Raw genomic sequence first — 27116 nt, 5'->3', positions numbered from 1 at the left:
CGAGAGGTGACAGAGGGAGAGCGAGGGTGGACAGAGGGAGAGCGAGAGGTGGACAGAGGGAGAGCGAGAGGTGGACAGAGGGAGAGCGAGAGGTGGACAGAGGAGAGCGAGAGGTGGACAGAGGGAGAGCGAGAGGTGGACAGAGGGAGAGCGAGAGGTGGACAGAGGGAGAGCGAGAGGTGGACAGAGGGAGAGCGAGAGTGGACAGAGGGAGAGCGAGAGGTGGACAGAGGGAGAGCGAGAGGTGGACAGAGGGAGAGCGAGAGGTGGACAGAGGGAGAGCGAGAGGTGGACAGAGGGAGAGCGAGAGGTGGACAGAGGAGAGGCGAGAGGTGGACAGAGGGAGAGCGAGAGGTGGACAGAGGGAGAGCGAGAGGTGGACAGAGGGAGAGCGAGAGGTGGACAGAGGGAGAGCGAGAGGTGGACAGAGGGAGAGCGAGAGGTGGACAGAGGGAGAGCGAGAGGTGGACAGAGGGGAGCGAGAGGTGGACAGAGGGGGAGCGAGAGGTGGACAGAGGGGGAGCGAGAGGTGGACAGAGGGGGACGAGAGGTGGACAGAGGGGGAGCGAGAGAGGTGGACAGAGGGAGCGAGAGAGGTGGACAGAGGGAGCGCGAGAGAGGTGGACAGAGGGAGAGCGAGAGAGGTGGACAGAGGGAGAGCGAGAGAGGTGGACAGAGGGAGAGCGAGAGAGGTGGACAGAGGGAGAGCGAGAGAGGTGGACAGAGGGAGAGCGAGAGAGGTGGACAGAGGGAGAGCGAGAGGTGGACAGAGGGAGAGAGAGAGGTGGACAGAGGGAGAGAGAGAGGTGGACAGAGGGAGAGAGAGAGGTGGACAGAGGGAGAGAGAGAGGTGGACAGAGGGAGAGAGAGAGGTGGACAGAGGGAGAGAGAGAGGTGGACAGAGGGAGAGAGAGAGGTGGACAGAGGGAGAGAGAGAGGTGGACAGAGGGAGAGAGAGGTGGACAGAGGGAGAGAGAGATGGACAGAGGGAGAGAGAGAGATGGACAGAGGGAGAGAGAGAGATGGACAGAGGGAGAGAGAGAGATGGACAGAGGGAGAGAGAGAGATGGACAGAGGGAGAGAGAGAGATGGACAGAGGGAGAGAGAGAGATGGACAGAGGGAGAGAGAGAGATGGACAGAGGGAGAGAGAGAGATGGACAGAGGGAGAGAGAGAGATGGACAGAGGGAGAGAGAGAGATGGACAGAGGGAGAGAGAGAGATGGACAGAGGGAGAGAGAGAGGGAGATGGACAGAGAGAGAGAGGGAGATGGACAGAGAGAGAGAGGGAGATGGACAGAGAGATGATATATATAGAGAGGAGAGAGAGAGGGAGAGAGAGAGAGGTGGACAGAGGGAGAGAGAGGTGGACAGAGGGAGAGAGAGAGAGGTGGACAGAGGGAGAGAGAGAGAGGTGGACAGAGGGAGAGAGAGGGAGGTGGACAGAGGGAGAGAGAGGGAGGTGGACAGAGGGAGAGAGAGGGAGGTGGACAGAGGGAGAGAGAGGGAGGTGGACAGAGGGAGAGAGAGGTGGACAGAGGGAGAGAGAGGTGGACAGAGGGAGAGAGAGGTGGACAGAGGGAGGTGGACAGAGGGAGAGAGAGAGGTGGACAGAGGGAGAGAGAGAGGTGGACAGAGGGAGAGAGAGAGAGGTGGACAGAGGGAGAGAGAGAGAGGTGGACAGAGGGAGAGAGAGAGAGGTGGACAGAGGGAGAGAGAGAGAGGTGGACAGAGGGAGAGAGAGAGAGGTGGACAGAGGGAGAGAGCGTGAGATGGCTAGAGAGAGAGCGTGAGATGGCTAGAGAGAGAGCGTGAGATGGATAGAGAGAGAGCGTGAGATGGATAGAGAGAGAGCGTGAGATGGATAGAGAGAGAGCGTGAGATGGATAGAGAGAGAGCGTGAGATGGATAGAGAGAGAGCGTGAGATGGATAGAGAGAGAGCGTGAGATGGATAGAGAGAGCGTGAGATGGATAGAGAGAGAGAGAGGTGGGTAGAGGGAGAGAGAGGTGGACAGAGGGAGAGAGAGGTGGACAGAGGGAGAGAGAGGTGGACAGAGGGAGAGAGAGGTGGACAGAGGGAGAGAGGTGGACAGAGGAGAGAAGAGGTGGACAGAGGGAGAGAGAGGTGGACAGAGGGAGAGAGAGGTGGACAGAGGGAGAGAGAGGTGGACAGAGGGAGAGAGAGGTGGACAGAGGGAGAGAGAGGTGGACAGAGGGAGAGAGAGGTGGACAGAGGGAGAGAGAGGTGGACAGAGGGAGAGAGAGGGTGAGATGGCTAGAGAGAGAGCGTGAGATGGACAGAGAGAGAGCGTGAGATGGACAGAGAGAGAGCGTGAGATGGCTAGAGAGAGAGCGTGAGATGGATAGAGAGAGAGCGTGAGATGGATAGAGAGAGAGCGTGAGATGGATAGAGAGAGAGCGTGAGATGGATAGAGAGAGGAGAGCGTGAGATGGATAGAGAGAGAGCGTGAGATGGATAGAGAGAGAGCGTGAGATGGATAGAGAGAGAGCGTGAGATGGATAGAGAGAGAGCGTGAGATGGATAGAGAGAGAGCGTTGAGATGGATAGAGAGAGAGCGTGAGATGGATAGAGAGAGAGCGTGAGATGGATAGAGAGAGAGCGTGAGATGGATAGAGAGAGGGCGTGAGATGGATAGAGAGAGAGCGTGAGATGGATAGAGAGAGAGTGTGAGATGGATAGAGAGAGAGCGTGAGATGAGAGAGAGGGAGATGGACAGAGAGATGATATATATATAGAAGGAAGAAGGGGGAGAGAGAGAGGGAGGAGAGAGAGGTGGACAGAGGGAGAGAGAGGTGGGACAGAGGGAGGAGAGAGGTGGACAGAGGGAGAGAGAGAGGAGGTGGACAGAGGGGAGAGAGAGAGAGGTGGACAGAGGGAGAGAGAGAGAGAGTGACAGAGGGAGAGAGAGGAGGTGGACAGAGGGAGAGAGAGGTGGACAGAGGCGAGAGAGAGGTGGACAGAGGGAGAGAGAGGTGGACAGAGAGGTGGACAGAGAGATGATATTATAGAGAGAGGAGAGAGAGAGGGAGAGAGAGATGGGTGGACAGGAGGGAGAGAGAGAGGTGGAGAGAGAGAGAGGTGGACAGAGGGAGAGAGAGGGAGGTGGACAGGGGAGAGAGAGGGAGTGGACAGAGGGAGAGAGAGGGAGGTGGACAGAGGGGAGAGAGAGGAGGACAGGGGAGAGAGAGGGAGGTGGACAGGGGAGAGAGAGAGAGTGGACAGAGGGAGAGAGAGAGAGGGTGGACAGAGGGAGAGAGAGAGAGATTGGACAGAGGGAGAGAGGAGAGGTGGACAGAGGGAAAGAGAGAGGTGGACAGAGGGAGAGCGAGAGAGGTGGACAGAGCGAGGCGAGAGAGGGTGGACAGAGGGAAGCGAGAGAGGTGGACAGAGGGAGGAGCGAGGGGATGGACAGAGGGAGAGAGAGGGAGATGGACAGAGGGAGAGAGAGGGAGATGGACAGAGGGAGAGAGAGGGAGATGGACAGAGGGAGAGAGAGAGANGAGAGAGGTGGACAGAGGGGAGAGAGAGAGGTGGACAGAGGGAGAGAGAGAGAGGGACAGAGGGAGAGAGAGAGAGGTGGACAGGGGAGAGAGAGATGGACAGAGCGGGAGAGAGAGAGATGGACAGAGGAGAGAGAGAGATGGACAGAGGAGAGAGAGAGATGGACAGAGGGGAGAGAGAGAGATGGACAGAGGGAGAGAGAGAGAGAGAGAGAGATGGACAGAGGGAGAGAGAGAGATGGACAGAGGGAGAGAGAGAGATGGACAGAGGGAGAGAGAGAGATGGACAGAGGGAGAGAGAGAGATGGACAGAGGGAGAGAGAGAGATGGACAGAGGGAGAGAGAGAGTGGACAGAGGGAGAGAGAGAGGGAGATGGACAGAGAGAGAGAGGGAGATGGACAGAGAGAGAGAGGGAGATGGACAGAGAGATGATATATATAGAGAGGAGAGAGAGAGGAGAGAGAGAGAGGTGGACAGAGGGAGAGAGAGGTGGACAGAGGGAGAGAAGAGAGGTGGACAGAGGGAGAGAGAGAGAGAGGGGTGGACAGAGGGAGAGAGAGGGAGGTGGACAGAGGGGAGAGAGAGGGAGGTGGACAGAGGGAGAGAGAGGGAGGTGGACAGAGGGAGAGAGAGGGAGGTGGACAGAGGGAGAGAGAGGTGGACAGAGGGAGAGAGAGGTGGACAGAGGGAGAGAGAGGTGGACAGAGGGAGGTGGACAGAGGGAGAGAGAGAGGTGGACAGAGGGAGAGAGAGAGGTGGACAGAGGAGAGGGAGAGAGAGAGAGGTGGACAGAGGGAGAGAGAGAGAGGTGGACAGAGGGAGAGAGAGAGAGGTGGACAGAGGGAGAGAGAGAGAGTGGACAGAGGAGGGAGAGGAGAGAGAGAGAGAGGTGGACAGAGGGAGAGAGAGCGTGAGATGGCTAGAGAGAGAGAGCGTGAGATGGCTAGAGAGGAGCGGGTGAGATGGATAGAGAGGAGAGCGTGAGGAGATGGATAGAGACAGAGAGCGTGAGATGGATAGAGAGAGAGCGTGAGATGGATAGAGAGAGAGCGTGAGATGGATAGAGAGAGAGCGTGAGATGGATAGAGAGAGAGCGTGAGATGGATAGAGAGAGCGTGAGATGGATAGAGAGAGAGAGAGGTGGGTAGAGGGAGAGAGAGGTGGACAGAGGGAGAGAGAGGTGGACAGAGGAGAAGAGAGAGGTGGACAGAGGGAGGAGAGAGAGGTGGACAGAGGGAGAGAGAGGTGGACAGAGGGAGAGAGAGGTGGACAGAGGGAGAGAGAGGTGGACAGAGGGAGGGAGAGGGAGCGGTGGACAGAGGGAGAGAGAGGTGGACAGAGGGAGAGAGAGGTGGACAGAGGGAGAGAGAGGTGGACAGAGGGAGGAGAGAGAGGGGGACAGAGGGAGAGAGAGGTGGACAGGGGAGGGAGAGGAAGAGAGAGTGAGATGAGATGGCTAGAGAGAGAGCGTGAGATGGACAGAGAGAGAGCGGTGAGATGGACAGAGAGAGAGAGAGTGAGATGGCTAGAGAGAGAGAGCGTGAGATGGATAGAGAGAGAGCGTGAGATGGATAGAGAGAGAGCGTGAGATGGATATAGAGAGAGAGCGTGAGATGGATAGAGAGAGAGCGTGAGATGGATAGAGAGAGAGAGCGTGAGATGGATAGAGAGAGAGCGTGAGATGGATAGAGAGAGAGAGCGTGAGATGGATAGAGAGAGAGCGTGTGAGAGGATAGAGAGAGAGCGTGAGATGGATAGAGATAGAGAGAGAGCGTGAGATGGATAGAGAGAGAGCGTGAGATGGATAGAGAGAGAGCGTGAGATGGATAGAGAGAGGGCGTGAGATGGATAGAGAGAGAGCGTGAGATGGATAGAGAGAGAGTGTGAGATGGATAGAGAGAGAGCGTGAGATGAGAGAGAGGGAGATGGACAGAGAGATGATATATATAGAGAGGAGAGAGAGAGAGAGGGAGAGAGAGAGAGGTGGACAGAGGGAGAGAGAGGTGGACAGAGGGAGAGAGAGGTGGTGGACAGAGGGAGAGAGAGAGAGGTGGACAGAGGGAGAGAGAGAGAGTGGACAGAGGGAGAGAGAGAGAGAGAGGTGACAGAGGAGAGAGAGGGAGGTGGACAGAGGGAGAGAGAGGTGGACAGAGGGAGAGAGAGGTGGACAGAGGGAGAGAGAGGTGGACAGAGAGGTGGACAGAGAGATGATATATATAGAGAGGAGAGAGAGAGGGAGAGAGAGAGAGGTGGACAGAGGGAGAGAGAGGTGGAGAGAGAGAGAGGTGGACAGAGGGAGAGAGAGGGAGGTGGACAGAGGGAGAGAGAGGGAGGTGGACAGAGGGAGAGAGAGGGAGGTGGACAGAGGGAGAGAGAGGGAGGTGGACAGAGGGAGAGAGAGGGAGGTGGACAGAGGGAGAGAGAGAGAGGTGGACAGAGGGAGAGAGAGAGAGGTGGACAGAGGGAGAGAGAGAGGTGGACAGAGGGGAGAGAGAGAGAGGTGGACAGAGGGAGAGAGAGAGAGGTGGACAGAGGGAGAGCGAGAGAGGTGGACAGAGGGAGAGCGAGAGAGGTGGACAGAGGGAGAGCGAGAGAGGTGGACAGAGGGAGAGAGAGGGAGATGGACAGAGGGAGAGAGAGGGAGATGGACAGAGGGAGAGAGAGGGAGATGGACAGAGGGAGAGAGAGGGAGATGGACAGAGGGAGAGAGAGAGAGGTGTGTATCAAACATCCTGTCTGGGTTAAAACCCTGTATCAAACATCCTGTCTGGGTTAAAACCCTGTATCAAACATCCTGTCTGAGTTAAAACCTTGTAACAAACATCCTGTCTGGGTTAAAACCCTGTATCAAACATCCTGTCTGGTGGAGGGTTAAAACCCTGTAACAAACACCCTGTCTGGGTTAAAACCCTGTAACAAACACCCTGTCTGGGTTAAAACCCTGTATCAAACATCCTGTCTGGGTTAAAACCCTGTAACAAACATCCTGTCTGGGTTAAAACCCTGTATCAAACATCCTGTCTGGGTTAAACCCTGTATCAAACATCCTGTCTGGGTTAAAACCCTGTATCAAACATCCTGTCTGGTGGAGGGTTAAAACCCTGTAACAAACATCCTGTCTGGGTTAAAACCCTGTATCAAACATCCTGTCTGGGTTAAACCCTGTATCAAACATCCTGTCTGGGTTAAAACCCTGTATCAAACATCCTGTCTGGGTTAAACCCTCTATCAAACAGCCTCCCCTCTCTTCTATCACCAGTCAGTGGGTGTTGTGGTTCCTTCCGTTGTGATCATTAGCAGCTTCACACCTAAAGTCTTACTCTGTCCTCTCCCTTCAATTATTTCTCTCCCCTCCACCTTCTCTCTCTAATTCTCTCTCTCCCCCTCTGCCTTCTCTCTAATTCTCTCGCTCTCCCCTCCTCCACCTTCTCTCTAATTCTCTCGCTCTCCCCTCCTCCACCTTCTCTCTAATTCTCTCGCTCTCCCCTCCTCCACCTTCTCTCTAATTCTCTCGCTCTCCCCTCCTCCACCTTATCTCTCTAATTCTCTCTCTCCCCCCTCCACCTTATCTCTCTAATTCTCTCTCTCCCCCTCCACCTATCTCTCTAATTCTCTCTCTCCCCCTCCACCTTATCTCTCTAATTCTCTCTCTCTCCCCTCCACCTTCTCTCTAATTCTCTCTCTCCCCTCCACCTTCTCTCTAATTCTCTCTCTCCCCTCCACCTTCTCTAATTCTCTCTCTCCCCTCCACCTTCTCTCTAATTATCTCTCTCCCCTCCACCTTCTCTCTAATTATCTCTCTCCCCTCCACCTTCTCTCTAATTATCTCTCTCCCCCTCCACCTTCTCTCTAATTAACTCTCTCCCCCTCCGCCTTCTCTCTAATTCTCTCTCTCTCTCCCCCTCCAACTTCTCTCTAATTCTCTCTCTCCCCTCCACCTTCTCTCTAATTCTCTCTCTCTCTCCCCCCCAACTTCTCTCTAATTCTCTCTCTCCCCTCCACCTTCTCTCTAATTATCTCTCTCTCTCCCCCCCAACTTCTCTCTAATTATCTCTCTCCCCTCCACCTTCTCTCTAATTATCTCTCTCCCCTCCACCTTCTCTCTAATTCTCTCTCTCTCTCTCCCTCATTCCTTCCTTTCCTCTCTCTCTGGTGGTCCCTCTCTAATTCTCTGTCTCTCCCCTCTACCTTATCTCTCTAATTCTCTCTCCCCTCTACTTTATCTCTCTAATTCTCTCTCCCCTCTGCCTTCTCTCTAATTAGCTTTCTCTCTCTCTCTCTCTCTCTCTCCCTCTCTGTCTCTCTCTCTCTCCCTCATTCCTTCCTTTCCTCTCTCTCTGGTGGTCCCTCTCCTCTCTAATTCTCTCTCACTCCCTTCATTGTACATCATACCTCCATAAGTGTCCAGCAGATTTAATTAAAACATGGCGTCATCTCCCTCTGTCATTTTCCATGCCTGGCTTTCAAGTAGGCTGCTTCTGCTGATTGCAGAACTCCAATGTTCCCTTTCCACTGTCTGATTAGCCTATTCAAAGAGAGGTAGCTCCACTCCTTCCTCTCTCCCCACTCCCCTTCCTCTTCCCCACTCCCCTTCCTCTCCCTCCTATTAATAGGATATACATCCTGCATATGGTTCCTGTATTCTACTGTACAATGTTCTATACCCTGTACCATTCATATGCAATCTCTTCTCATTCTGTAGCAGTCAGCCTCCTCTCTCTTCTCATTCTGTAGCAGTCAGCCTCCTCTCTCTTCTCATTCTGTAGCAGTCAGCCTCCTCTCTCTTCTCATTCTGTAGCAGTCAGCCTCCTCTCTCTTCTCATTCTGTAGCAGTCAGCCTCCTCTCTCTTCTCATTCTGTAGCAGTCAGCCTCCTCTCTCTTCTCATTCTGTAGCAGTCAGCCTCCTCTCTCTTCTCATTCTGTAGCAGTCAGCCTCCTCTCTCTTCTCATTCTGTAGCAGTCAGCCTCCTCTCTCTTCTCATTCTGTAGCAGTCAGCCTCCTCTCTCTTCTCATTCTGTAGCAGTCAGCCTCCTCTCTCTTCTCATTCTGTTGCAGTCAGCCTCCTCTCTCTTCTCATTCTGTTGCAGTCAGCCTCCTCTCTCTTCTCATTCTGTTGCAGTCAGCCTCCTCTCTCTTCTCATTCTGTAGCAGTCAGCCTCCTCTCTCTTCTCATTCTGTAGCAGTCATCCTCCTCTCTCTTCTCATTCTGTAGCAGTCAGCCTCCCTCTCTTCTCATTCTGTAGCAGTCAGCCTCCTCTCTCTTTCATTCTGTAGCAGTCAGCCTCCTCTCTCTTCTCATTCTGTAGCAGTCAGCCTCCTCTCTCTTCTCATTCTGTAGCAGTCAGCCTCCTCTCTCTTCTCATTCTGTAGCAGTCAGCCTCCTCTCTCTTCTCATTCTGTAGCAGTCAGCCTCCTCTCTTTCTCATTCTGTAGCAGTCAGCCTCTCTCTCTTCTCATTCTGTAGCAGTCAGCCTCCTCTCTCTTCTCATTCTGTAGCAGTCAGCCTCCTCTCTCTTCTCATTCTGTAGCAGTCAGCCTCCTCTCTCTTCTCATTCTGTTGCAGTCAGCCTCCTCTCTCTTCTCATTCTGTGCAGTCAGCCTCCTCTCTCTTCTCATTCTGAGACCAGTCAGCGCTCTCTCTTCTTCATTCTGTCGTCAGGCCCCTCTCTCTTCTCATTCGTAGCAGTCAGCCTCCTCTCTCTTTCTTCATTCTGTTAGCATCAAGGCCGTCCTCTTCTTCTCATTCTGTTAGCAGTCAGCCTCCTCTCTCTTCTCATTCTGTAGCAGTCAGCCCTTCCTCTCTCTTCTCATTCTGCTATGCAGTAGCCTCCTCTCTCTTCTCATTCTGTTTGCAGTCAGCCTCCTCTCTCTTCTGATTCTGTTGCAGTCAGCTCCATCTCTCTTCTTCTTCTTAGCAGTCAGCCTCCCTCTCTTCTTCTCATTCTGTAGCCAGTTCATTCCTCCTCTCTCTTTCAGCCATTCCTGTAGCAGGTCAGCCTCCTCTCCTCTTCCTCATTTCTGTTAGCCAGTCAGCCTCCTCTCTCTTCTCAATTCTGTAGCAGTCAGCCTTCCTCTCTCTTCTCATTCTGGTAGCAGTCAGCCTCCTCTCTCCTTCTCATTCTGTAGCAGTCAGGCCTCCTTCTCTCTTCCTCATTCTGTAGCAGTCAGCCTCCTCTCTCTTCTCATTCTTGTAGCCAGTCAGCCTTCCCTCTCTCTTCTCATTTCTTGTAGCAGTCAGCCTCCTCTCTCTTCTCATTCTGTAGCAGTCAGCCTCCTCTCTCTTCTCATTCTGTAGCAGTCAGCCTCCTCTCTCTTCTCATTCTGTAGCAGTCAGCCTCCTCTCTCTTCTCATTCTGTAGCAGTCAGCCTCCTCTCTCTTCTCATTCTGTAGCAGTCAGCCTCCTCCTCTTCTCATTCTGTAGCAGTCAGCCTCCTCTCTCTTCTCATTCTGTAGCAGTCAGCCTCCTCTCTCTTCTCATTCTGTAGCAGTCAGCCTCCTCTCTCTTCTCATTCTGTAGCAGTCAGCCTCCTCTCTCTCTTCTCATTCTGTAGCAGTCAGCCTCCTCTCTCTTCTCATTCTGTAGCAGTCAGCCTCCTCTCTCTTCTCATTCTGTAGCAGTCAGCCTCCTCTCTCTTCTCATTCTGTAGCAGTCAGCCTCCTCTCTCTTCTCATTCTGTAGCAGTCAGCCTCCTCTCTCTTCTCATTCTGTAGCAGTCAGCCTCCTCTCTCTTCTCATTCTGTAGCAGTCAGCCTCCTCTCTCTTCTCATTCTGTAGCAGTCAGCCTCCTCTCTCTTCTCATTCTGTAGCAGTCAGCCTCCTCTCTCTTCTCATTCTGTAGCAGTCAGCCTCCTCTCTCTTCTCATTCTGCTAGCAGTCATCCTCCTCTCTCTTCTCATTCTGTAGCAGTCAGCCTCCTCCTCTTCTCATTCTGTAGCAGTCAGCCTCATCTCTCTTCTCATTCTTGTAGCAGTCAGCCTCCTCTCTCTTCTCATTCTGTAGCAGTCAGCCTCCTCTCTCTTCTCATTCTGTTGCAGTCAGCCTCCTCTCTCTTCTCATTCTGTAGCAGTCAGCCTCCTCTCTCTTCTCATTCTGTTGCAGTCAGCCTCCTCTCTCTTCTATAGATGTCGGTCAGCCTCCTCTCCCTCCTATAGATGTCGGTCAGCCTCCTCTCCCTCCTATAGATGTCGGTCAGCCTCCTCTCCCTCCTATAGATGTCGGTCAGCCTCCTCTCCCTCCTATAGATGTCGGTCAGCCTCCTCTCCCTCCTATAGATGTCGGTCAGCCTCCTCTCCCTCCTATAGATGTCGGTCAGCCTCCTCTCCCTCCTATAGATGTCGGTCAGCCTCCTCTCCCTCCTATAGATGTCGGTCAGCCTCCTCTCCCTCCTATAGATGTCGGTCAGCCTCCTCTCCCTCCTATAGATGTCGGTCAGCCTCCTCTCCCTCCTATAGATGTCGGTCAGCCTCCTCTCCCTCCTATAGATGTCGGTCAGCCTCCTCTCCCTCCTATAGATGTCGGTCAGCCTCCTCTCCCTCCTATAGATGTCGGTCAGCCTCCTCTCCCTCCTATAGATGTCGGTCAGCCTCCTCTCCCTCCTATAGATGTCGGTCAGCCTGTCTCCTCTCCCTCCTATAGCCTCCTCTCCCTCCTATAGATGTCGGTCATCCAGTCTCCTCTCCTTCCTATAGCTGTCAGTCAGCCTGTCTCCTCTCCCTCCTATAGATGTCAGTCAGCCTGCCTCCTCTCCCTCCTGTAGATGTCAGTCTCCTCTCCCTCCTGTAGATGTCAGTCGCCTCTCCCTCCTGTAGATGTCAGTCGCCTCTCCCTCCTGTAGATGTCAGTCTCCTCTCCCTACTGTAGATGTCGGTCAGCCTCCTCTCCCTCCTATAGATGTCGGTCATCCTGTCTCCTCTCCTTCCTATAGATGTCGGTCATCCTGTCTCCTCTCCTTCCTATAGATGTCAGTCAGTCTGCCTTCTCGCCCTCCTGTAGATGTCAGTCGGCCTCCTCTGCCTTCCTGTAGATTGAGATGTAGAAGAGATGGAGAGAGGGATGGAGTAGAGAGAAGTAAGAGATGGAGAAGTGATGGAGTAGAGAGAGAGATGGAGAAAAGAGAGATGGAGAGAGGGATGGAGAGAGAAGTAAGAGATGGAGAAGTGATGGAGTAGAGAGAGAGATGGAGAAGAGAGAGATGGAGAGAGGGATGGAGAGAGAGAAGTAAGAGATGGAGAAGTGATGGAGTAGAGAGAGAGATGGAGAAGAGAGAGATGGAGAGAGAGAAGTAAGAGATGGAGAAGTGATGGAGTAGAGAGAGAGATGGAGAAGAGAGAGATGGAGAGAGGGATGGAGTAGAGAGAAGTAAGAGATGGAGAAGTGATGGAGAAGAGAGAGAGATGGAGAAGAGAGAGATGGAGAGAGGGATGGAGAGAGAGAAGTAAGAGATGGAGAAGTGATGGAGAAGAGAGAGAGATGGAGAAGAGAGAGATGGAGAAGAGAGAGATGGAGAAGAGAGAGAGATGGAGAAGAGAGAGATGGAGAGAGAGAATTGATGGAGAAGAGAGAGAGAGAGAGAGAGAGAGAGAAGTGATGGAGAAGTGAGAGATGGAGAGAAGTGATGGAGAAGAGAGAGATGGAGAATCACTGTGGTGTTGGAAAGGGGAGAGTATGAGAGGAAGGTGTCATGATCGCAGAAGAACAGAAATTAAAGGCCTATCTCTCTCTCTCTGTCTCTCTGTGTCTCTCTCAATTCAATTCAATTCAAGGGCTTTATTGGCATGGGAAACATGTGTTAACATTGCCAAAGCAAGTGAGGTAGACAACATACAAAGTGAATATATAAAGTGCAAAACTCTCTCTCTGTCTCTCTCTCTCTGTCTCTTTGTCTCTCTCTCTCGGTGTCTCTCTCTCTCTGTCTCTCTCTCTCTGTCTCTCTCTCTGTGTGTCTGTCTCTCTGTGTCTGTGTGTCTCTCTCTCTCTGTCTCTCTGTGTCTCTCTCTCTGTCTCTCTGTGTCTCTCTCTCTGTCTCTCTCTCTCTGTCTCTTTGTCTCTCTCTCTCGGTGTCTCTCTCTCTCTGTCTCTCTCTCTCTGTCTCTCTCTCTGTGTGTCTGTCTCTCTGTGTCTGTGTGTCTCTCTCTCTCTGTCTCTCTGTGTCTCTCTCTCTGTGTCTCTGTGTCTCTGTCTCTGTCTCTCTCTGTCTCTCTGTGTGTCTCTGTCTCTCTGTCTCTCTGTCTCTTTATTTTCCTATCCCTCACCAGTTTTTTACCCTGACACTAACCCCATGCATCATCTCTCTGATCGTTATCATGTCTGGTCTTGTCCTCCAGTTGGCCATCCTGTCGGAAATCTCCCACTGCCATGGCAACGAGAAGGCGGGCCTCCTAAACCCCTCCCAACCAGGAACAGGAAGTATATTCCACAGCGAGAACTTCCAGCTCAAACTCTCCCCACCGCCATCGGTCGAAGAGTAGCTTGCCTACAGCCATGTTCAGTATGATGACGTTGTGGAACTTTCAGATAGAAATATTTTGTGTAGAACAGACACGATGTCCTGGTCAGGTAGAATAGGCTGTTCCGTCTATTTGTTATATTTCTGACTGAAGACACCCCTGTTGTTTCTGTTGTTGATTAAACACTACCACGGATTATACTCTTGTTGATCAAAACTACGTTGTCCACTGTCTGGGCGGATATTTGAAATGGTATCGATCAAATGTTATGTTTCTGTCTGCAAAATGTCCATAAATAAACCAATTTGTAACGTTTCATTTGTGTGTTGCTTGTGGCACTTCAACGAGGCTGATGGATAACCTTTATCAGCTGTGAAAACTCTTCAACGAGGCTGATGGATAACCTTTATCAGCTGTGAAAACTCTTCAACGAGGCTGATGGATAACCTTTATCGGCTGTGAAAACTCTTCAACGAGGCTGATGGATAACCTTTATCGGCTGTGAACTCTTCAACGAGGCTGATGGATAACCTTTATCAGCTGTGAAAACTCTTCAACGAGGCTGATGGATAACCTTTATCGGCTGTGAAAACTCTTCAACGAGGCTGATGGATAACCTTTATCAGCTGTGAAAACTCTTTATTGTTGCGTTGCTGATTTTTGTACTTTATTTACAGATTTTACAGACATGAGAACAGAAAAATAGTACAACCCTCACCCCCTCATTCCCTTTCCTTCCTTCCTTCCTTCCTTCCCTCCCTACAGGTTACTGTACCAGTTAATACTATAGTGAATTGGTCAGGTTACTGTACCAGTTAACACTATAGTGAATTGGTCAGGTTACTGTACCAGTTAACACTATAGTGAATTGGTCAGGTTACTGTACCAGTTAACACTATAGTGAATTGGTCAGGTTACTGTACCAGTTAATACTATAGTGAATTGGTCAGGTTACTGACGTTACTGTACCAGTTAATACTATAGTGAATTGGTCAGGTTACTAACGTTACTGTACCAGTTAACACTATAGTGAATTGGTCAGGTTACTAACGTTACTGTACCAGTTAATACTATAGTGAATTGGTCAGGTTACTGTACCAGTTAATACTATAGTGAATTGGTCAGGTTACTGACGTTACTGTACCAGTTAATACTATAGTGAATTGGTCAGGTTACTGTACCAGTTAACACTATAGTGAATTGGTCAGGTTACTGACGTTACTGTACCAGTTAATACTATAGTGAATTGGTCAGGTTACTAACGTTACTGTACCAGTTAACACTATAGTGAATTGGTCAGGTTACTGTACCAGTTAACACTATAGTGAATTGGTCAGGTTACTGACGTTACTGTACCAGTTAATACTATAGTGAATTGGTCAGGTTACTAACGTTACTGTACCAGTTAACACTATAGTGAATTGGTCAGGTTACTGTACCAGTTAACACTATAGTGAATTGGTCAGGTTACTGTACCAGTTAACACTATAGTGAATTGGTCAGGTTACTGTACCAGTTAACACTATAGTGAATTGGTCAGGTTACTGACGTTACTGTACCAGTTAATACTATAGTGAATTGGTCAGGTTACTAACGTTACTGTACCAGTTAACACTATAGTGAATTGGTCAGGTTACTGTACCAGTTAACACTATAGTGAATTGGTCAGGTTACTGTACCAGTTAACACTATAGTGAATTGGTCAGGTTACTGTACCAGTATGAATTGGAAGTTACAGGTCTGTGAGAGCCAGAAATCTTGCACAATTGGTGGCTGACTAAATACTTTTTTGCCCCACTGTACATCATCAGGTAGCTGACCCCCCAGGCCTTATGTAGTAGTACCGTGCTGCTATATATCATCAGGTAGCTGACCCCCCCAGGCCTTATGGTCAGTACCGTGCTGCTATATATCATCAGGTAGCTGACCCCCCCAGGCCTTATGGTCAGTACGGTGCTGCTATATATCATCAGGTAGCTGACCCCCCCAGGCCTTATGGTCAGTACGGTGCTGCTATATATCATCAGGTAGCTGACCCCCCAGGCCTTATGGTCAGTACCGTGCTGCTATATATCATCAGGTAGCTGACCCCCCAGGCCTTATGGTCAGTACCGTGCTGCTATATATCATCAGGTAGCTGACCCCCCAGGCCTTATGGTCAGTACCGTGCTGCTATATATCATCAGGTAGCTGACCCCCCAGGCCTTATGGTCAGTACCGTGCTGCTATATATCATCAGGTAGCTGACCCCCCAGGCCTTATGGTCAGTACCGTGCTGCTATATATCATCAGGTAGCTGACCCCCCCAGGCCTTATGGTCAGTACCGTGCTGCTATATATCATCAGGTAGCTGACCCCCCCAGGCCTTATGGTCAGTACCGTGCTGCTATATATCATCAGGTAGCTGACCCCCCCAGGCCTTATGGTCAGTACCGTGCTGCTATATATCATCAGGTAGCTGACCCCCCAGGCCTTATGGTCAGTACCGTGCTGCTATATATCATCAGGTAGCTGACCCCCCCAGGCCTTATGGTCAGTACCGTGCTGCTATATATCATCAGGTAGCTGACCCCCCAGGCCTTATGGTCAGTACCGTGCTGCTATATATCATCAGGTAGCTGACCCCCCAGGCCTTATGTAGTAGTACCGTGCTGCTATATATCATCAGGTAGCTGACCCCCCAGGCCTTATGGTCAGTACCGTGCTGCTATATATCATCAGGTAGCTGACCCCCCAGGCCTTATGTAGTAGTACCGTGCTGCTATATATCATCAGGTAGCTGACCCCCCCAGGCCTTATGGTCAGTACCGTGCTGCTATATATCATCAGGTAGCTGACCCCCCAGGCCTTATGGTCAGTACCGTGCTGCTATATATCATCAGGTAGCTGACCCCCCCAGGCCTTATGGTCAGTACCGTGCTGCTATATATCATCAGGTAGCTGACCCCCCCAGGCCTTATGGTCAGTACCGTGCTGCTATATATCATCAGGTAGCTGACCCCCCAGGCCTTATGTAGTAGTACCGTGCTGCTATATATCATCAGGTAGCTGACCCCCCCAGGCCTTATGGTCAGTACCGTGCTGCTATATATCATCAGGTAGCTGACCCCCCAGGCCTTATGTAGTAGTACCGTGCTGCTATATATCATCAGGTAGCTGACCCCCCCAGGCCTTATGGTCAGTACCGTGCTGCTATATATCATCAGGTAGCTGACCCCCCAGGCCTTATGTAGTAGTACCGTGCTGCTATATATCATCAGGTAGCTGACCCCCCAGGCCTTATGTAGTAGTACCGTGCTGCTATATATCATCAGGTAGCTGACCCCCCAGGCCTTATGTAGTAGTACCGTGCTGCTATATATCATCAGGTAGCTGACCCCCCCAGGCCTTATGGTCAGTACCGTGCTGCTATATATCATCAGGTAGCTGACCCCCCAGGCCTTATGGTCAGTACCGTGCTGCTATATATCATCAGGTAGCTGACCCCCCAGGCCTTATGGTCAGTACCGTGCTGCTATATATCATCAGGTAGCTGACCCCCCAGGCCTTATGGTCAGTACCGTGCTGCTATATATCATCAGGTAGCTGACCCCCCCAGGCCTTATGGTCAGTACCGTGCTGCTATATATCATCAGGTAGCTGACCCCCCAGGCCTTATGGTCAGTACCGTGCTGCTATATATCATCAGGTAGCTGACCCCCCCAGGCCTTATGGTCAGTACCGTGCTGCTATATATCATCAGGTAGCTGACCCCCCAGGCCTTATGGTCAGTACGGTGCTGCTATATATCATCAGGTAGCTGACCCCCCCAGGCCTTATGGTCAGTACCGTGCTGCTATATATCATCAGGTAGCTGACCCCCCAGGCCTTATGTAGTAGTACCGTGCTGCTATATATCATCAGGTAGCTGACCCCCCAGGCCTTATGGTCAGTACCGTGCTGCTATATATCATCAGGTAGCTGACCCCCCCAGGCCTTATGTAGTAGTACCGTGCTGCTATATATCATCAGGTAGCTGACCCCCCAGGCCTTATGTAGTAGTACCGTGCTGCTATATATCATCAGGTAGCTGACCCCCCAGGCCTTATGTAGTAGTACCGTGCTGCTATATATCATCAGGTAGCTGACCCCCCAGGCCTTATGGTCAGTACCGTGCTGCTATATATCATCAGGTAGCTGACCCCCCAGGCCTTATGGTCAGTACCGTGCTGCTATATATCATCAGGTAGCTGACCCCCCAGGCCTTATGGTCAGTACGGTGCTGCTATATATCATCAGGTAGCTGACCCCCCAGGCCTTATGTAGTAGTACCGTGCTGCTATATATCATCAGGTAGCTGACCCCCCAGGCCTTATGGTCAGTACGGTGCTGCTATATATCATCAGGTAGCTGACCCCCCAGGCCTTATGTAGTAGTACCGTGCTGCTATATATCATCAGGTAGCTGACCCCCCCAGGCCTTATGGTCAGTACCGTGCTGCTATATATCATCAGGTAGCTGACCCCCCAGGCCTTATGTAGTAGTACCGTGCTGCTATATATCATCAGGTAGCTGACCCCCCAGGCCTTATGGTCAGTACGGTGCTGCTATATATCATCAGGTAGCTGACCCCCCAGGCCTTATGTAGTAGTACCGTGCTGCTATATATCAGACTGACTCACTGAGACCCTGAATGGGTTGAAGACTGACTCACTGAGACCCTGAATAGGTTGAAGACTGACTCACTGAGACCCTGAATGGGTTGAAGACTGACTCACTGAGACCCTGAATAGGTTGAAGACTGACTCACTGAGACCCTGAATGGGTTGAAGACTGACTCACTGAGACCCTGAATGGGTTGAAGTCTGACTCACTGAGACCCTGAATGGGTTGAAGACTGACTCACTGAGACCCTGAATGGGTTGAAGACTGACTCACTGAGACCCTGAATGGGTTGAAGACTGACTCACTGAGACCCTGAATGGGTTGAAGACTGACTCACTGAGACCCTGAATGGGTTGAAGACTGACTCACTGAGACCCTGAATGGGTTGAAGTCTGAGGAGTTTGTGCGCGTGAGAGACAAGATTGTTCTGGTCCTCAAAGGACCCATTCACCCTCCAGAGCTTGGGTCGGGTCTGAGAAGGACACATTCACCCTCCAGAGCTTTGGTCGGGTCTGAGAAGGACACATTCACCCTCCAGAGCTTTGGGTCGGGTCTGAGAAGGACACATTCACCCTCCAGAGCTTTGGGTCGGGTCTCAGAAGGACACATTCACCCTCCAGAGCTTGCGTCAGGTCTGAGAAGGACACACACCTGACAGTTCTCAGCATTCCTGGTTCTGACAACTGAGAGAAAAGCCTCTAAGGTCTAATACATGTAAACAGTGTGCTATTATATTATCTGTGTTCTCCATGACTCTCCTACTCTTTTAAAACGGCAGAGGAATGGGTCAGTCTCTGGTTTTCTGGATTTTAGTTTTAGTCAAATTCCAGAGGTGGTTGTTGTAGCTTGTCTCCTTCGGTTCACTTCATGCGATGAGTCATTCTCAGAATGCGTCCCAAATGGCACCCTATGCCCTACCCTAACCCCTAGCGCCCTGGTCAAAAGTCATGCACTATATAGGGAATAGGGTGTAATTTGGGCGGCACACTCAGTTCTCTCAAACTGTTATTTATTCATCAAGTCAGAGCGGCCTTCTGTGTCACGCACAGAGAGACACTTTAATGTCCCTGCCTGCCTGACAGCTACCATCCAAATTGGCCTGTTCTGTCTCTCTCACTCTCACTCTCTCTCTGGCTCTTCCTATTTATCTCTCTCACTCTTTCCCCCCCATCTTCTCTCATTCTCTCTCTTTCTCTCACTGTCTCGCTTTCCCCCATCTGTGAGCAGAGAGAGACAGAGCGAATCCGCCCTCAAAGATGTCAAACATGACCCCCAGCCAGCATGGTCCCCCCGGCCGGGTGGCAGAGAGTGGGGTGCAGACATCACCAGTCTTTTCTCTATGAGGTGGTAATTATGATTAATGCTCTGGTCATTTCCCTCAGAGGCAGCTTGAACGCCTGCCACCAATCAGCCACTGCCGTTGTTCTAGAGACAAAAGGAGTGATGAATGGCTAGTTGCCAGGCACTGGTAGGGAGAGAGGGAGGGAGAGAGAGGGAGGTAGGGAGAGAGGTAGAGGGAGAGAGGTAGAGAGGGAGGTAGGGAGAGCGGAAGAGAGAGAGGGAGAATGGAGGCAGACAGTGAGGTAGAGAGAGAGGGAGGTAGGGAGAGAGGGAGGGAGAGGGAGAGAGAGGGAGGTAGTGAGAGAGGGAGGGAGAGCAGAAGAGAGAGAGGGAGAATGGATGCAGACAGTGAGGTAGGGAGAGAGGGAGAATGGATGCAGACAGTGAGGTAGGGAGAGAGGGAGAATGGATGCAGACAGTGAGGTAGGGAGAGAGGGAGAATGAATGCAGACAGTGAGGTAGGGAGAAGGGAGGCCTCTCCTCTATCTACACTCTGACCCCGTCCTCTCCTCTCTCTATCTACACTCTGACCCCGTCCTCTCCTCTCTCTATCTACACTCTGACCCCATCCTCTCCATGTCCTCTCCTCTGGCTGTGACCCCGTCCTCTCCATATCCTCTCCTCTGGCTGTGACCCCGTCCTCTCCATGTCCTCTCCTCTGGCTGTGACCCCATCCTCTCCATGTCCTCTCCTCTGGCTGTGACCCCGTCCTCTTCATGTCCTCTCCTCTGGCTGTGACCCCGTCCTCTCCATGTCCTCTCCTCTGGCTGTGACCCCGTCCTCTCCATGTCCTCTCTTTCTATCTACACTCTGACCCCGTCCTCTCCATTTCCTCTCCTCTGGCTGTGACCCCGTCCTCTCCATGTCCTCTCTTTCTATCTACACTCTGACCCCGTCCTCTCCATGTCCTCTCCTCTGGCTGTGACCCCATCCTCTCCATGTCCTCTCCTCTATCTACACTCTGACCCCGTCCTCTCCATGTCCTCTCCTCTGGCTGTGACCCCGTCCTCTCCATGTCCTCTCCTCTATCTACACTCTGACCCCGTCCTCTCCATGTCCTCTCCTCTATCTACACTCTGACCCCGTCCTCTCCATGTCCTCTCTTTATATCTACACTCTGACCCTGTCCTCTCCATGTCCTCTCCTCTGGCTGTGACCCCGTCCTCTCCATGTCCTCTCCTCTGGCTGTGACCCCGTCCTCTCCATGTCCTCTCCTCTGGCTGTGACACCGTCCTCTCCATGTCCTCTCTTTCTATCTACACTCTGACCCCGTCCTCTCCATGTCCTCTCCTCTGGCTGTGACCCCGTCCTCTCCATGTCCTCTCCTCTGGCTGTGACCCCGTCCTCTCCATGTCCTCTCCTCTGGCTGTGACCCCGTCCTCTCCATGTCCTCTCCTCTGGCTGTGACCCCGTCCTCTCCATGTCCTCTCTTTCTATCTACACTCTGACCCCGTCCTCTCCATGTCCTCTCCTCTGGCTGTGACCCCGTCCTCTCCATGTCCTCTCCTCTGGCTGTGACCCCGTCCTCTCCATGTCCTCTCTTTCTATCTACACTCTGACCCCGTCCTCTCCATGTCCTCTCCTCTGGCTGTGACCCCGTCCTCTCCATGTACTCTCTTTCTATCTACACTCTGACCCCGTCCTCTCCATGTCCTCTCCTCTGGCTGTGACCCCGTCCTCTCCATGTACTCTCTTTCTATCTACACTCTGACCCCGTCCTCTCCATGTCCTCTCCTCTGGCTGTGACCCCATCCTCTCCATGTCCTCTCCTCTGGCTGTGACCCCGTCCTCTCCATGTCCTCTCCTCTGGCTGTGACCCCGTCCTCTCCATGTCCTCTCCTCTGGCTGTGACCCTGTCCTCTCCATGTCCTCTCCTCTGGCTGTGACCCCTTCCTCTCCATGTCCTCTCTTTCTATCTACACTCTGACCCCGTCCTCTCCATGTCCTCTCCTCTGGCTGTGACCCCGTCCTCTCCATGTCCTCTCCTCTGGCTGTGACCCCGTCCTCTCCTCTGGCTCTGACCCCGTCCTCTCCATGTCCTCTCCTCTGGCTGTGACCCCATCCTCACCATGTCCTCTCCTCTGGCTGTGACCCCATCCTCACCATGTCCTCTCCTCTGGCTGTGACCCCGTCCTCACCATGTCCTCTCCTCTGGCTGTGACCCCATCCTCTCCATGTCCTCTCCTCTGGCTGTGACCCCGTCCTCTCCATGTCCTCTCTTACTATCGACACTCTGACCCCGTCCTCTCCATGTCCTCTCCTCTGGCTGTGACCCCGTCCTCTCCATGTCCTCTCCTCTGGCTGTGACCCCGTCCTCTCCATGTCCTCTCCTCTGGCTGTGACCCCATCCTCACCATGTCCTCTCCTCTGGCTGTGACCCCATCCTCACCATGTCCTCTCCTCTGGCTGTGACCCCGTCCTCTCCATGTCCTCTCTTACTATCTACACTCTGACCCCATCCTCTCCATGTCCTCTCCTCTGGCTGTGACCCCATCCTCTCCATGTCCTCTCCTCTATCTACACTCTGACCCCGTCCTCTCCATGTCCTCTCCTCTGGCTGTGACCCCATCCTCACCATGTCCTCTCCTCTGGCTGTGACCCCATCCTCACCATGTCCTCTCCTCTGGCTGTGACCCCGTCCTCACCATGTCCTCTCCTCTGGCTGTGACCCCATCCTCTCCATGTCCTCTCCTCTGGCTGTGACCCCGTCCTCTCCATGTCCTCTCCTCTGGCTGTGACCCCGTCCTCTCCATGTCCTCTCCTCTGGCTGTGACCCTGTCCTCTCCATGTCCTCTCCTCTGGCTGTGACCCCTTCCTCTCCATGTCCTCTCTTTCTATCTACACTCTGACCCCGTCCTCTCCATGTCCTCTCCTCTGGCTGTGACCCCGTCCTCTCCATGTCCTCTCCTCTGGCTGTGACCCCGTCCTCTCCTCTGGCTCTGACCCCGTCCTCTCCATGTCCTCTCCTCTGGCTGTGACCCCATCCTCACCATGTCCTCTCCTCTGGCTGTGACCCCATCCTCACCATGTCCTCTCCTCTGGCTGTGACCCCGTCCTCACCATGTCCTCTCCTCTGGCTGTGACCCCATCCTCTCCATGTCCTCTCCTCTGGCTGTGACCCCGTCCTCTCCATGTCCTCTCTTACTATCGACACTCTGACCCCGTCCTCTCCATGTCCTCTCCTCTGGCTGTGACCCCGTCCTCTCCATGTCCTCTCCTCTGGCTGTGACCCCGTCCTCTCCATGTCCTCTCCTCTGGCTGTGACCCCATCCTCACCATGTCCTCTCCTCTGGCTGTGACCCCATCCTCACCATGTCCTCTCCTCTGGCTGTGACCCCGTCCTCTCCATGTCCTCTCTTACTATCTACACTCTGACCCCATCCTCTCCATGTCCTCTCCTCTGGCTGTGACCCCATCCTCTCCATGTCCTCTCCTCTATCTACACTCTGACCCCGTCCTCTCCATGTCCTCTCCTCTGGCTGTGACCCCATCCTCACCATGTCCTCTCCTCTGGCTGTGACCCCATCCTCACCATGTCCTCTCCTCTGGCTGTGACCCCGTCCTCACCATGTCCTCTCCTCTGGCTGTGACCCCATCCTCTCCATGTCCTCTCCTCTGGCTGTGACCCCGTCCTCTCCATGTCCTCTCTTACTATCGACACTCTGACCCCGTCCTCTCCATGTCCTCTCCTCTGGCTGTGACCCCGTCCTCTCCATGTCCTCTCCTCTGGCTGTGACCCCGTCCTCTCCATGTCCTCTCCTCTGGCTGTGACCCCGTCCTCTCCATGTCCTCTCCTCTGGCTGTGACCCCATCCTCACCATGTCCTCTCCTCTGGCTGTGACCCCATCCTCACCATGTCCTCTCCTCTGGCTGTGACCCCGTCCTCTCCATGTCCTCTCTTACTATCTACACTCTGACCCCATCCTCTCCATGTCCTCTCCTCTGGCTGTGACCCCATCCTCTCCATGTCCTCTCCTCTATCTACACTCTGACCCCGTCCTCTCCATGTCCTCTCCTCTGGCTGTGACCCCATCCTCTCCATGTCCTCTCCTCTGGCTGTGACCCCATCCTCTCCATGTCCTCTCCTCTATCTACACTCTGACCCCATCCTCTCCATGTCATCTCCTCTGGCTGTGACCCCATTCTCTCCATGTCCTTTCCTCTGGCTGTGGAGAGAGTGATCTCTGGGATGGAGGTGACATGTTCTGTCCATTAGGGCTGGTATGACAGTCTGTCACAGCATCAGTATTGTCATGACTGTCTTGTGAGGATCCAAATACAGTAGGCCAGATCAGCGTTGCAGAGGGGGACGAGGGAACTGGTTTGGGTTAACACCTCACACCCTGTTGTAAATCAAGGACAGGACATTCAGCATCTCCCTCTCCAATGTTCACCAGAGGAATGTGCCTTTGTTTTCAAATAAATCGTCTTCAGGATCCGCCGCTTTTTTTCCTCAATTTTCACCTAAATGACCTACCCAAATCTAATGGCCTGTAGCTCAGGCCCTGAAGCAAGGATATGCATATTCTTGGTATCATTTGAAAGGAAACACTTTGAAGTTTGTGGAAATGTGAAATGAATGTAGGAGAATATAACACAATAGATCTGGTCAAAGAAAATACAAAAGAAAAAACAATCATCTTTGAAATGCAAGAGAAAGACCATAATGTATTATTCCAGCCCAGTTGCAATTTAGATTTTTGCCACTAGATGGCAGCAGTGCATGTGCAAAGTGTTAGACTGATCCGATGAACCATTGCATTTCTGTTCAGAATGTTGTATCAAGACCGCCCAAATGTGCCTAATTTGTTTATTAATAACTGTTCACGTTTAAAACTGTGCCTCTCCTCAAAAAATAGCATGGTATTATTTCACTGTAATAGCTACTGGAAATTGGCCCAGGGTCGTCCGAGGTTGGCCAAGGTAGGCCGTCATTGTAAATAAGAATGTGTTATTAACTGACTTACCGAGTTAAATATATATATTTAAATCAGACCTGCTCCTTAAAGTTGTCAGTTTTGTTTAAAAACAAGATTTTGCTCAAAACGTATTGTTTTACCGTTACGTGTGTGTACACTACTGTAATTATACTTGGGATATTGTTTTACCGTTACGTGTGTGTACACTACTGTAATTATACTTGGGATATTGTTTTACCGTTACGTGTGTGTACACTACTGTAATTATACTTGGGATATTGTTTTACCGTTACGTGTGTGTACACTACTGTAATTATACTTGGGATATTGTTTTACCGTTACGTGTGTGTACACTACTGTAATTATACTTGGGATATTGTTTTACCGTTACGTGTGTGTACACTACTGTAATTATACTTGGGATATTGTTTTACCGTTACGTGTGTGTACACTACTGTAATTATACTTGGGATATTGTTTACCGTTACGTGTGTGTACACTACTGTAATTATACTTGGGATATTGTTTTACCGTTACGTGTGTGTACACTACTGTAATTATACTTGGGATATTGTTTTACCGTTACGTGTGTGTACACTACTGTAATTATACTTGGGATATTGTTTTACCGTTACGTGTGTGTACACTACTGTAATTATACTTGGGATATTGTTTTACCGTTACGTGTGTGTACACTACTGTAATTATACTTGGGATATTGTTTTACCGTTACGTGTGTGTACACTACTGTAATTATACTTGGGATATTGTTTTACCGTTACGTGTGTGTACACTACTGTAATTATACTTGGGATATTGTTTTACCGTTACGTGTGTGTACACTACTGTAATTATACTTGGGATATTGTTTTACCGTTACGTGTGTGTACACTACTGTAATTATACTTGGGATATTGTTTTACCGTTACGTGTGTGTACACTACTGTAATTATACTTGGGATATTGTTTTACCGTTACGTGTGTGTACACTACTGTAATTATACTTGGGATATTGTTTTACCGTTACGTGTGTGTACACTACTGTAATTATACTTGGGATATTGTTTTACCGTTACGTGTGTGTACACTACTGTAATTATACTTGGGATATTGTTTTACCGTTACGTGTGTGTACACTACTGTAATTATACTTGGGATATTGTTTTACCAATAAGAAAAGTACATACATTGCTGGATTGGAAGTGTTTGGAAATGAAAGGCTTGTCTGAGGTGAGTCTGGCTGGGTGGTGGTTGTGTCAGGAGAATGAGACTGTCTACCATGAAACAATGGAAGAATTCACCTCTCAACAGGAGAATGAGACTGTCTACCATGAAATAATGGATCTCTCAACAGGAGAATGAGACTGTCTACCATGAAACAATGGATCTCTCAACAGGAGAATGAGACTGTCTACCATGAAACAATGGAGTAATTCACCTCTCAACAGGAGAATGAGACTGTCTACCATGAAACAATGGAGTAATTCACCTCTCAACAGGAGAATGAGACTGTCTACCATGAAACAATGGAGTAATTCACCTCTCAACAGGAGAATGAGACTGTCTACCATGAAACAATGGAATAATTCACCTCTCAACAGGAGAATGAGACTGTCTACCATGAAACAATGGAATAATTCACCTCTCAACAGGAGAATGAGACTGTCTACCATGAAACAATGGAATAATTCACCTCTCAACAGGAGAATGAGACTGTCTACCATGAAACAATGGAGGAATTCACCTCTCAACAGGAGAGCTCAGGGTTTAGAAACAGACTTGTGGTATGAGGTGGCTGGTTGAGTGGAGGGGTACCAGGTGAATGATACTTGTCTGTTGTAGTCTGAGTGGTTTGTGGATTGATTGCGTAGGTTTGCATTATATGGAACAATACCCCCATCCCTCTAAAGGCCCGAGAGAATGATATGCTCAGTGGTTAGAAACACGACTGCAGTGGTAACTGATGGTGTCAGAGTGGTGTGTGGATGGATAGACAACACTGAAGCCTGCTGGACCCTACTGTCAGAGTGGTGTGTGGATGGATAGACAACACTGAAGCCTGCTGGACCCTACTGTCAGAGTGGTGTGTAGATGGATAGATAACACTGAAGCCTGCTGGACCCTACTGTCAGAGTGGTGTGTGGATGGACAGACAACACTGAAGCCTGCTGGACCCTACTGTCAGAGTGGTGTGTGGATGGATAGACAACACTGAAGCCTGCTGGACCCTACTGTCAGAGTGGTGTGTAGATGGATAGACAACACTGAAGCCTGCTGGACCCTACTGTCAGAGTGGTGTGTGGATGGATAGACAACACTGAAGCCTGCTGAACCCTACTGTCAGAGTGGTGTGTGGATGGATAGACAACACTGAAGCCTGCTGGACCCCACTGTCAGAGTGGTGTGTAGATGGATAGACAACACTGAAGCCTGCTGGACCCTACTGTCAGAGTGGTGTGTAGATGGATAGACAACACTGAAGCCTGCTGGACCCTACTGTCAGAGTGGTGTGTGGATGGATAGACAACACTGAAGCCTGCTGGACCCTACTGTCAGAGTGGTGTGTAGATGGATAGACAACACTGAAGCCTGCTGGACCCTACTGTCAGAGTGGTGTGTGGATGGATAGACAACACTGAAGCCTGCTGGACCCTACTGTCAGAGTGGTGTGTAGATGGATAGACAACACTGAAGCCTGCTGGACCCTACTGTCAGAGTGGTGTGTAGATGGATAGACAACACTGAAGCCTGCTGGACCCCACTGTCAGAGTGGTGTGTGGATGGATAGACAACACTGAAGCCTGCTGGACCCTACTGTCAGAGTGGTGTGTAGATGGATAGACAACACTGAAGCCTGCTGGACCCTACTGTCAGAGTGGTGTGTGGATGGATAGATACCACTGAAGCCTGCTGGACCCTACTGTCATAGATAACACTGAAGCCTGCTGGACCCTACTGTCAGAGTGGTGTGAGTGTATGGAACTAAACACTATTAAACTGGATAGATGTCTGTCTGAGTGTGGAACTAAACACTATTAAACTGGATAGATGTCTGTCTGAGTGTGGAACTAAACACTATTAAACTAGATAGATGTCTGTCTGAGTGTGGAACTAAACACTATTAAACTGGATAGATGTCTGTCTGAGTGTGGAACTAAACACTATTAAACTGGATAGATGTCTGTCTGAGTGTGGAACTAAACACTATTAAACTGGATAGATGTCTGTCTGAGTGTGGAA

At 51.0% G+C, this 27116-nt stretch overlaps 1 pseudogene; it reads left to right on the top strand.

Moving 5' to 3' along the window:
- LOC109885379 (vacuolar protein sorting-associated protein 8 homolog) overlaps positions 1-13288 on the top strand; it is a 106863-nt pseudogene extending 93575 nt beyond the window's left edge.
- Positions 13289-27116: the final 13828 nt, after the last annotated feature.

The sequence above is a fragment of the Oncorhynchus kisutch genome, unplaced genomic scaffold, assembly GCF_002021735.2.
Source record: "Oncorhynchus kisutch isolate 150728-3 unplaced genomic scaffold, Okis_V2 scaffold732, whole genome shotgun sequence".
Classification (NCBI taxonomy): Eukaryota; Metazoa; Chordata; class Actinopteri; order Salmoniformes; family Salmonidae; genus Oncorhynchus; species Oncorhynchus kisutch.
This window is presented reverse-complemented; position numbering and strand designations above follow the sequence as displayed.